Raw genomic sequence first — 12,330 nt, 5'->3', positions numbered from 1 at the left:
AAGAAAATTTGTTCTTCCTACTGTTGCAACATATTACTTCAAATCCAGTAAGCAGCATAACAGGAACACTTCCAGTCCTATCTCACCACTTCCAGACTGGTGAGATAGTGATTTCAGTCTTATCACAAATCCTTTCAACCTAACAGAGATTTTTGTGTATATAGAAGATTGAACAAATGTAATAGAATTTAAAAAGGAAGATGCATGATACTGTTTGGTTTTATGCCAAATCACATTTGCTCCTGACAGTACAGTTTCTCACTGTTTTGGGGTTGGTTTTTTTCCTATTGTCTAATTCCTAAGAGACATTTTTATGGTTAATATAGCTGATGTCATTTCCCAGAGGTTGTGTCACTGCAATTTCCAATCCCTGTGCGTGGTAAAGACATTTGTAAGAATTACGTACGCCCATTCTGAAACTGCAATCTTAAGTTAAGCTAAGTTCCCTTTTGAATAAATGGGAATGGCCCTTCTTCAAATAAAGACAGGTGCCTGTACATGTAAGTGGAGGAAGAACTCTAATTGCTTTAGAAAAAAAGGAAATAAGAGCAAGTGTTTTTCAGCACACTATGTACCAGAGCTGCAATCAGATCATTGTAACCATTCAGTCCCGTGGAACACTGTATATTCTATTATGCCACAAATAATCAGGTGGTCTCATTCTGAACAGTGTGATTTTTCCTAAATACAGTTAGAATGTTTAATAATGAACTGTATGATTTTCTTTTGTTTCTCTCTAATGCAAAGCGGTACCTTAATTTGACACTTTGGGGTGACACAAGTAAATCTTCACCAAAAGATGCAAGAATATGAGGTGACTAAATGCATTTCCTGTTTACCACAGAACAAGCACACAAAATTGTGATTCATATAGATTCATTGGACATGCTGCTAACACGACAAGATGCTCCATATACCGTAGGCTCGATGTTTCAAAGAACCATGCGGACAAGCAGACCACAAGAGGACCACAGAGGTACTGCAGAGGTAAGCGCTTTCAGATTATTTCAGGTGAAACAATTGACTTTCTCTAGGGAGAAGGGAGTCTGCCTGCAGGATTAATGAGTCTTCCAGCTTGTATTTCCTTAACACTTCAGGAAGTTTTCATGCAAGATGTACCAAAGAACCAGTAGGTGCTACATACTTATTAGAGGGTTTCTGTGAGAAATGCTATTGCCTGAAAGTTGCACTGGAGGGGAGACTGGTTTATGTCCTTACAGTCATGCTAGGAAGAAGTGAAATATGTGTAATGACAGAAGGAAAGTGTGGGTGCCAGTGGTAAGTATATAAAAAATTTAAATGGCCAGCCGGCTTCCTTGATTTCATTATCTTCTCTTTTAGACACATCTGTCAAGTCCCATTGCAAACGCTGCCTCATGGAGGGAGGGCTGCCACCCTCCATATCAGACCTTTCCAGATCCTCTCATAGGCTTCATAACGCACAGGTATGACCAAAAAGCTGCTTGCCAAAATCCAGAGAAAGGAGTGTCTACCCTGGCAACTCAGCCAACCGGGCAGAAAAAAGAAGGCCAGCACCCTATAAACTCAAAACTTTAACATGAAACAGCATTCCCATATCCTCCCCAATGAGACTGGGCTGGTTCCAAGCTGCTACCATTGCCCAGGCACTACCTGCAACATGCAAGTCCCAAAGCCTTCTCAGGACTGTAGCTGGCTTTGGAGATACAAAGTCATTGGTTTGGAGGGACTTTTTTTATTCAGTTATAAATCTGAAGAGGTGCCCCAAAGAAACTTAATAGTTCTATTTCCCTCAAGAACAACATGGCAGGAGTCATCAAGGTGTTGATCTGAAGAACACCCAGGACAGGCTTTTTCTCTACACAGGAACCCAAGTGTAATGTAAATGGACCCAGGATTTGGTATTGTTACCAGCAATGAAATGAGGTGGACTGGCTCTGGCAGTCCTGATTCATGCACTGTCCATCCCCAAGGATGACTTATGGCAGTCCAGGGCACACCGTTCTGGATTCCTACTGAGTAATTACCACAACAGGAGGTGCCAGGCCACAGACTAGGACCTCAAAACAAGCTAGGTGGGTAATGTGGGGCTATGCACTATCCTTTCCTTCAGCAGCATGTGGAAATGTAATTCAGGTAGCAGAAGAGGTGGTACAGCTGCAGCAATGGGAAGCCTTAAGAACTCTGGGTCCAGAGGGAGACAGTTCCTCTGGCTCCTCTTCCTGGTATGCTATTGGCATGCTTGTACATGTACACGGGGTGAGGCTGATGCTGGTGCCTCTTTGCAATGCCGTAGCTGGCTGGGACAACTTCTGGTATCTGATCAGTAAGGGGCAAAAGACCGAACACTCACTAGTTGCAAATATATACAACAGAAGCCAAAAGACCAAGCTACTACATCTAAATATGCATAGTATTGACAAAGGCTATCCAAATGTTCTGGGACCATTCTGAGCTCCAATCTGTCTAGTCACTAGGCAGATCTGGGCCATGTGGCAACTCCACCTCAGATACCCCACTATGGTATTAGAGCAAGGGGATGTGCAATACTGTCGTGGTTTAAACCCAGTCAGCCACACAGTTTCTACTCCCCCCCGCCTCTTTCTTTCCTTCCCCACCCCTTCCCCTGGGCCCCTGCTCCCGGAGGGATGGGGAGGAGAATCGAAAGAATGTAACTCCCACGGGTTGAGATAAGAACAGCCCAGTAACTAAGGTATAACACAAACCACTGCTGCTACCACCAATGATAATGATAAGGGAAATAACAAGGGAAGAGAATATAATACCACCCGCCAAAACAAGCCTGACCAAGAAGAGAGCCCCTTCCCGCTAACTCCCAGTTACCTCCTCGGGCATGACGTGCTGTGGTATGGAATACCTCTTTGGCTAGCTTGGGTCAGGTGTCCTGTCCCTGCTACCTCCCAGCTTCTCCTCCTCCCTGGCAGAGCATGATACTCACAAAGTCCTTGGTCAGAGTAAACATCAGTGTTATCAGCTCTGTTCCCAGCCTGAAAGTCAAAGCACAGCACTGCACCAGCTACTAAGAAGGAGAAAAACACTGCTACTGCTAAACCCAGGACGCATACATACATGCTGGATGAATACACATGTATACACAAGTTGAAGGGCAAGCCTGGGTGTTTTGGATCTGGTGTTCGAAGTAAACAGCTCACAATGTTTCCAAGTACACTCCCAGGACAAGGCACTGGGATGGACTCTCAGGGAATGGAACAATGGGAGCTGATATGGTCAGTGGAAAACAGACCTGTTATAGTTATACTCATTTTCCTTTTGACAGTTTTATTTTTTAAAAAACACAGATCTTGACCAGTCTTACTTCTCTCTCTCTTACAGGTAATTAAAACATGAAGTAATAGGTGTTACTTGGAGAAACTCAGAGCAGATTCCTCACCATCTGAAATCCCTTCTGCAGTTCTTTGTTATTGACTTTGGACCTTTTCATAGAATCATAGAATGATAGAACAGTTAGGGTTGGAAAGGACCTCAAAATCATCTAGTTCCAACCCCCCTGCCATAGGCAGGGACATCTCACACTAAACCATGTGACCCAAGGCTTCGTCCAACCTGGTCTTAAACACTGCCAGGGATGGAGCATTCACAACTTTCCTGGGCAACCCATTCCAGTGCCTCACCAACCTTAGAGTAAAGAACTTCCTCCTTAACTCCAATCTAAACTTCCCCTGTTCAAGTTTTAACCCATTACCCCTTGTCCTATCACTACAGTCCCTGATAAATAGTCCCTGCCCAGCATCCCTATAGCCTCCCTTCAGATACTGGAAGGCTGCTATGAGGTCTCCACACAGCCTTCTCTTCTCCGGGCTGAACAGCCCCAACTTTCTCAGCCTGTCTTCATACGGGAGGTGCTCCAGTCCCCCGATCATCCTCGTGGCCCTCCTCTGCACTTGTTCCATCAGTTCCATGTCCTTTTTATGTTGAGGACACCAGAACTGCACACAGTACTCCAGGTGAGGTCTCACAAGAGCAGAGCAGAGGGGCAGGATCACCTCCTTCGACCTGCTGGTCACGCTCCTTTTGATGCAGCCCAGGATACGGTTGGCTTTCTGGGCTGTGAGCGCACACTGAAGCCGGCTCATGTTCATTTTCTCATTGACCAACACCCCAAGTCCTTCTCCTCAGGGCCGCTCTGAATCTCTTCTCTGCCCAGTCTGTAGCTGTGCCTGGGATTGCTCCAACCCAGGTGTAGGACCTTGCACTTGTCATGGTTGAACTTCATAAGGTTGGCATCAGCCCACCTCACAGGCGTGTCGAGGTCCCTCTGGATGGCATTCCTTCCCTCCAGCGTATCAACTGAACCACACAGCTTGGTGTCATTGGCAAACTTGCTGAGGGCGTACTCAATCCCACTGTCCATGTCACCAACAAAGATGTTGAACAAGATCGATCCCAACACCGATCCCTGAGGGACACCACTCGTTACTGGTCTCCAGCTGGACATTGAGCCATTGACCACAAGTCTTGGTGTGTGGCCATCCAGCCAGTTCTTTATCCACTGAGTGGTCCACCTATCAAATTGATGTCTCTCTAATTTAGAGACAAGGATGTCATGTGGACAGTGTTGAATACATTGCACAAGTCCAGGTAGATGACATCAACTGCTCTACCCCTGTCCATCAGTTCTGTAGCCTCATCATAGAAGGCCACCAAATTGGTCAGGCAGGATTTCCCCTTAGTGAAACCATGCTGGCTGTCACCAACCACCTTGTTGTTTTTCATGTGCCTTAGCATGCCTTCCAGGAGAATGTGCTCCAAGATTTTGCCAGGCACAGAGGTGAGACTGACTGGTCTGTAATTCCCTGGGTCTTCCATTTTCCCCTTCTTGAAAATGGGGGTTATATTTCCCTTTTTCCAGTCATCGGGAACTTCACCTGACTGCCATGATTTTTCAAATACGATGGCCAGTGGCTTAGCAACTTCATTCACCAGCTCCTTCAGGACCTGCGGATGGATTCCATCAGGTCCCACGGACTTGTGCGCGTTCAGATTTTTAAGATGGTCTCGAACCAGATCCTCTCCTACAGTGGGCCCAAGGTCTTCATTCTCACAGTCCCTGCGTCTACCTTCTAAGACTTGGGTGGTGCCGTCGGAGCCTTTGCCAGTGAAGACCGAGGCAAAGAATTCATTAAGTCTTTTGAGGGTTGATAGGTAATACATGTTTTAAAGAAGTGTCCATGGCAACATTTATTTCATTAAAACATACTGCATATGCCACAGCGGCAATATATTGACAGTATCTAAACAAATTCAAAAAATAATAATTACATCTTTGCACACTGTAAACAAGTAGATCACTATCAACACCCGCAGCCTCAGCTAATTACTCAACCCACTCCTGAACTTAAGTTCAGTCTAAAACTAATCTCTTCCAAGAAACATATGAGTGACTGTAAAGTCTTGTACTATTAAAGAGTCAACAAAATAAGTCTCTAGTGAAATAGGAAATAAAGTGACTATGAGACCAGAGAACTCTCTACCAAGGATCTGTGATGCACATTTCAAAAACAGCATCAAATATCTTTTAATGAAAGCAGTGTGGCTGAGTTCAGCCTTCTCACACATTTATATAGTTGGAATAAATGGCCTCTTCGATACTTTACAGATTAATATTTACTTTCTTAAGCTATTTCTACAATACTAGTGGGATTTACAATGCCTCTTGTGATGGTCTCATTCTCATCTATATGAAGGATAATTGCATATGATGATCACAGAATGTGTTTCATTCATTTACTGCCTTATATTTTGATCCTTCTCAAACATTGCATGGCCTAATGCTCCCCTCCAGGTTAACTCAGGCAGGGAAGGATTCTGCTGTGCACAGTATATACAGTACTAATATACCATTAATGCTTCTAAGTCCTGCCTAAATGCATGCTGTCTCCCATATTCCTATAGGAACACATTTTACTTTTTCCTGGTAGGCATGCCAGCACTGTTCCCAGCAGCAGAGTGGCTTCTTTGCTAGGTGAAGAGTCAATATTTTGCTTCTCCCTGGGAAGATTCGGTACAAATTAGCAGATCGTTGGCAGAACACTTCAATGAAAATTAATTAATTCATGTCCTGCTTGAAGTGGACTTTGTTGCCAGTGATTTCTAGAACTGGACACCACCCTAGAAAGCACAACGTAAGGCATAACCCTTCATCCTCACAGAAAACTGCATAGCCCTAATAAGTATATCCTATCTGTATTAGACGTCAGCACTGTAGCCTCTCAGACAACACGCCAGGTAGAAAGGGTCTATCATCATCCTGAAAAGCATATTAATCTTTACTTGGATATTGATGAGGTTGTAGAGGTCTGATGTATATAATTCCAGACCATGCCTCCAAGATAAATGTGTGTGAAGCAGTTCAGTCATTAAGAAGAGATGATTAAAGATACAAATTCTATCTGCCTCACACCCATCATACCAACCCCATTCCTTACACTTTATTAATGAGTTCACCATTGGAAAATCCATTATCAATGTTCTTATTATGCAAAGGTCACAGACTGCATTAGCATTTGCAATACAGCATTTTTTTCTAGAGGTTGTACAAATCTGTCACTTGCCAGACAAACTACCATATAAAGAACCCATCATCTTTCTCACATTCTCTCCTGCCTAGGTTCAGAGCAGAATCTATCACAAGTCAAGAATTTCATGAGCATCAAGAAGTCAGTATTAGCCATATTGCTCACATCTCTTCTGTGACTCCAGCTTTCTACAAAACATCTGCCTATGGAGATCTGAAAAGCAGCACAGTTGAAAGTATCTAGCTGCCAGCATGTCTCAACAAGTTTCTGTATGTTTGTTTTCAGGATGTGATTTTGTGCCTGCCACTAAGTTCTCAAATAAATGTCAGCGCTGTTCCCAAAGCAGCAGAAACCCTACTCAGAAGACAAATGGGGAAGGAAAACACACCAGCTTTTTTTTTTTTCTTGTTTTATAGTTACGAATCTTTACAGAACTCTCTGGTCAAAGGATGATGATGCAGATCTTGATAATTAACATGACATTTTCACAGTTACATTATCTTCTTTAAATGTCAGAATGGAGTACTCCAGTCACAATACATCAGTGCATTCAGAGAGGATGCAGTCTTACATTCCCTCACAACAGTTTTACACCAGTTTGACTTCACTTCCATTAACAGAATTGTAAAATAATTAAAAAAAAAAAAAAAGTAAAAAGGAATACAGCAGAGAGATGGAGACAATAATGATTTCTGAATTTCTGTGGGGAACATTTCCCTAAGTAAGGTATCTTGGACATTGTAACAGCTGTAAAGATGATTACATTTTAGGAAGAAATCAACTCAGCCATTCACTAATACTTCAGACAGTACAATCTCAGGGGCTTCTCTCAGATGTAAACTAAAACTGACACTTTCCCTGGTGTTTGGTACCTCTGTAAATGACCCTGAAAATTTGAACTAGACTTGCAGAAGGACAGTTACAAACTGGTAAGCAGAAAATCAAAATAGCAAACCAAAAAGAAAGAATCAACCCCCAAATATTGATGTATACCCTTCAGCACAATCGATCCAGAAACTTTAGTCTTTTTGCTACAAATACTTGGTTGAGAGTATTTGACAGATATGGGCACACGGACAGTAAGAACAGCGATACTGCTTAGACCATCTGCCATACTGCTTTTTAGTACACAAGCAAAACCTCTCAGGGAAGCTACCACAGTCCCTGGCTGCTTAACTCTGTCTTTAGCACATTATTAGATTCAGAACCTGTATTTCTTAAATTTTACATCTCTGCTTGATTTCCCCCATAATCTCATAACAATGTTCATGCTCTTATAATGGTATTTTTCCTTTAAGTATCTTTTCAAAGGTATAAAAAAATACATACATACATACATGCATACATAGCTTTGGCAAACTCATGTGTCTACAAACTTGAGTGAAAAAAAGTGTAATTTAGCAGATGAGAAGCATCACTTTAGAAAACTGAGAAAATGACAAGGGCGTGTCAGGGTAACCAACTGAATACGAGCCGCGAGTGACTTAATTTTAGCTGAGAGCAAAAACACAACCTTACAGTGCATTAACAAGCACTAGGCAGCAGAAGTGGTGAAGTGGTAATCATTTGGTGCATAGCAGATTTTTTGTCTGGTCCTCATGTCACACAGACAAAGGTTCAGAAAGCTGTTCAAATGAGAGTGGCACATTCAGATACAGCTTTGTTATTGAAGAATGAAAAGCATGCAGTTTGATCAGTCTCTACCTACACAGCAGAGAAATTCCTGAAAGTAGATGGATCTCTAAGCTAGAGGAAGAAAGACATGAAATTCAATATGTAGATATGGAAACTGAAGACTCTGGCCTAAAAAAAGGTGGAAACAGTTCACAAGGAATTTAACAATCTTCTTATAAATGTGATGAAGTTTGTTTAATTTACAGTCTTTAAAGCAAAACTAGATGCAGTTCTGCAGGACAGTAATACGACAATTAACAGCTAGAACAAAAAACAGTGAAGAATGGAAAGAGTTATTTTTTCATAAATAGCTTCTTTAATTCAGCATACATTTAAATCATGGCTACTATAACTGGAAACAAAATTTGCAAGACAAAAATTATTGCAAAATGTTAAAAAAACACAGTATTGTGGTTAAATATGTTGACTAGAACATGCTTGGGACAGTTTGACTTCCAGTTGACTGCTCTCCCAAAGCCACTGGCTTCTCACCATTTAAAGAAAATCACACATTTCAAGTGTATGTCCCCTACATAACTTCTCAAACTTGTTTTCTCTGTTGATGTTAACTGTTAGCAATAAAATGTAAATAGTCACATAATCTACAAAGAACAAGCAAGAAGAAAATGTCCATTTTCAGATGAAACAATGGAGCAAATAAGAAGAGGAAGAAAATACAACCAAGTTAATCTTGGTCTGATACAAAACCTCAACTATACAGTGGCTGGACACAGCTCAGCAGGATGCACAGACATTAAAGTTCAGGCACACTTAGATCTCACCACCAGAAAAGTAAGAACTGTGGGCAATAACTTTTTGCTTCCTTATTTCTCCTTGCCTCCATCATTTCTCTTGTACAATGAGTATGATGCATCCAAATTAGTTCTGCTTGAAACAAATGGCAGTTCTGATAGATGATGCCATTATATTAGCATGATATCAAGATGTAAGCATTACCTGTTCTTTACCTTGTAAAATATCAGAATCTTTGACTTTAAATTTATTTTAAAAATTAGGTTACTGATATCTGCAATTCAACATAGACTGATGAACACAGAAATAAAAATACAAAGAACTGATAAAGTGCAATACTTACAAAAATACTTTAATAAATAATTTTATAACAGCCATTTAGATCTTAATGGTATTATTTTGAAGCATTTGGATCACTGGCAGGTATGCATCCTCATACAGTTCCAGCATCCTTTTCAGAAACCCCTTCTTCATCACTTACTGGTAAAAAGAAGAGACAGGAACATACAATGCCTTCCAAGCACAGATTTCTAAACATTTTACATGATGAATAGCTCTGCATAAAGATTATTTTTTTCCCTCATGCCTTTTCTATATTCCACACTGTTTATATCTCTCATAATTTTTAAGGTATCTTCTCCCTGCACTGTCTCTCATACCAAATGGCAAACCTACAGATCCAGTCTAGTGTCTGATCACTGCACAGCTAAGAGCGAGCTTTTGCTAACATGGCCACCTATCATTGCTTAGCTTTGCGCAGTTGCATATGCACTCAGGAACACTCACTTTTACCAAATTTATCATTTAGATACAAGATTTTGTTCTAAATTCTCAAGTGTATGGGGAATGCTTTCAAAATGTAACTTGATGATCTTGAGGTCCTTTCCAACCCTAACTATTCTATGATTCTATGTTACATATTAAGATTGCAAGAGCAGCAAGAACACAGACAGTAGCCCACTGAGAAGGCTGCTGTAAGATCTCTAAGCACACGAATTCAGCGCTCTTCACAAATCTCCGGGGGACAGCTGTTGTTGAAGTGCTGGAGGCAAATCTGCTGCTGGCTTACAGAGAGGCAATTTTATTTCAACAGAAGAACACTCTCTTCCCAGTGGATTGTCTTCACTACAACCTTTATCTGACAACATTTTGTGTATCTGTGCATTTGTGCTTATTTGTCTAAAGGACAGTTATTAGTTCCTGAGCAACTCTGGCAGACACAAAGTTTCCAGAACTTTTTCACCTTCACACAGTAAAAAGTATGCTACTCAATTTGGAATTAATTTCTTTATGCTTCCACAGTTATTACTTAATGTTGCCTGCCTGACATTACATGGATTTATACCAAATCTTCTGTTTATTTACTTTTCTTCCCTCTCAGCCCTGTGTTCATTTTCTACCATGAATAAAACAGTTTCACATGAGCTATGTAAGATGACAAAAGACAGATATCATACAGAATAAAATATAAGAAATCACTTAGAAGAACAAGAAAAATTAATCCAAAACTTTTTGGCAATAACAGCGGTCTTCTCCTTCTCAGTCCATCCTTGCATGCTTGATGTTGACACAGGAAAGGTAATTTTTTCCCTTTTTATAAAATGCAAAATCCATGTAAAATATTAGAATAGTTTATATTAGATTTTGCTAGCTGCTATATTTTTATGTATATATGTATATATATATATATATGAGAGAATGCATTTATAAAAACCCATCTCCTTGTGAATTGGCTCCTTTTCCTGCAATGACTTAAGTGCTGCAAGTCCTCTGCCACAGTGCCACAGCAACACAACAGTGCTTAAACAAACTCCCAGAGGAATGACTGTCAAAGGGACAATTGGTCAGAAGCTTCTGACTTTTGTTTCTCCACAAAGATACAGTGGAATGCCTTCTTTTCATAGCTTTTGGTGAGTTTGGTTGGTTGGGTTTTTTAATCTATTAAAGACAAAAACAGTGGGTTAAGTCTCAGTGTTGGTCCCTCGTAACCAGTTAACCTACCTTCCAGTTAGCCTAAAAAGTCTTCCCTTCACAAGGGTCTTTCCAGGCCTCGTTCACAGAAGTACTCTTACGGTATGCAGTACACCATCTTGAACTACAAGCACATACTGGGTATCTCCTATGCAAGCAGGTGCTAGCATGTTGCTGGACCTGTGCATGCTCTCCCCTGCTCTCCAGCACAGCAGGCCAGCCTTCATGCTCTAGTCTAAGTAGCAGATCTCCCACACAGAAGGCTGTGATGGCAGAGATGCTGAGAGATGCTTTCTGACCTTTTCTATACAGACACAGCAGGATAGTTACTCCAGCCCTCCCATGTCCTGCATGCTGAAAATATCCATCTGCTTGAATTATATCACACATGGGAAAGCTGTGCTGCCTGCACACTCTTCATCTTTCTAATTTACATCTCAGCAGACTCACAGAGGCAGGGGAAGCACAAAGGGGTGTGGAGGTAATGCTCTGATGTTGGGCTGCCATCTCTGTGTCTGGTTCTGGTGGTTGTGCATGTACCTCACTCCCTTCCCAGTGGAATGCAGAGAAAGACTTGCACAGGAAATATTCCTAATCCCAGTTCCTCTGATTCTGTAGTTTATGATAGTTAAACCTCTTTCCCTAAAGCTGCCTCTACGGACATTTTATTTTCATGAGTGGACTGTACTAATGTTGAATTGCAGTCTTTGAAACATACACTCCATCTTATTCTAGAGTAACCTTCTCACACAGACAGGCAGATGGGCCCTTCAGCCTTTATTTCCATTGGCCTCAAGGCAAGTAGAACCAGAAGATTCGCATTTTGTATTGTCTGAGGAAATCCTTAAGGATAGTTCTCCAAGATTGTAACTCAATATATGAATTAAGTGGTGGTGTTGAAGTATAAACATATTCTATTAGACTTTGCACTGTATTATTTTAAATTCATATGGCTTTACAGAAAGGCTTTCAAAGGTGTGAGATGGCATAATGTAAATGCTTAGATAGCCATAGATACAAGTATATAAAAATTTCTAGATATCTACCTATGACCTTCTTTTACACGTTAGCCTCTCTCATGGTTACAGAGACCCTTACAAGCATGAAACAAGTTCATCCAACATTATCTACCTCAGTACACAGTCCTAAATCCTCCTCTGCTGAACTACCTGCTTTAAACCAGATAAAAGTCAACCAGAATGTATATTATAAGGCAGTCATATTGGTGGTTCAGATAGGGGAAGCTGAAAGTTGCACCATGGAGGAGCATGTTACAAAAACAGGAGAGAAACCTTTCAAAGACACAAAAGGGAAAGCAGGAGCAGAGAGAGAAAATTGAACAAAATACAGCAGCAGCCTAGTGTGGGTGATGGATAGAAATAGTTAACGAAATGGA

Source organism: Lathamus discolor, chromosome 4, assembly GCF_037157495.1.
Source record: "Lathamus discolor isolate bLatDis1 chromosome 4, bLatDis1.hap1, whole genome shotgun sequence".
Lineage (NCBI taxonomy): Eukaryota > Metazoa > Chordata > Aves > Psittaciformes > Psittacidae > Lathamus > Lathamus discolor.
Note: the sequence above shows the minus strand (reverse complement) of the source record.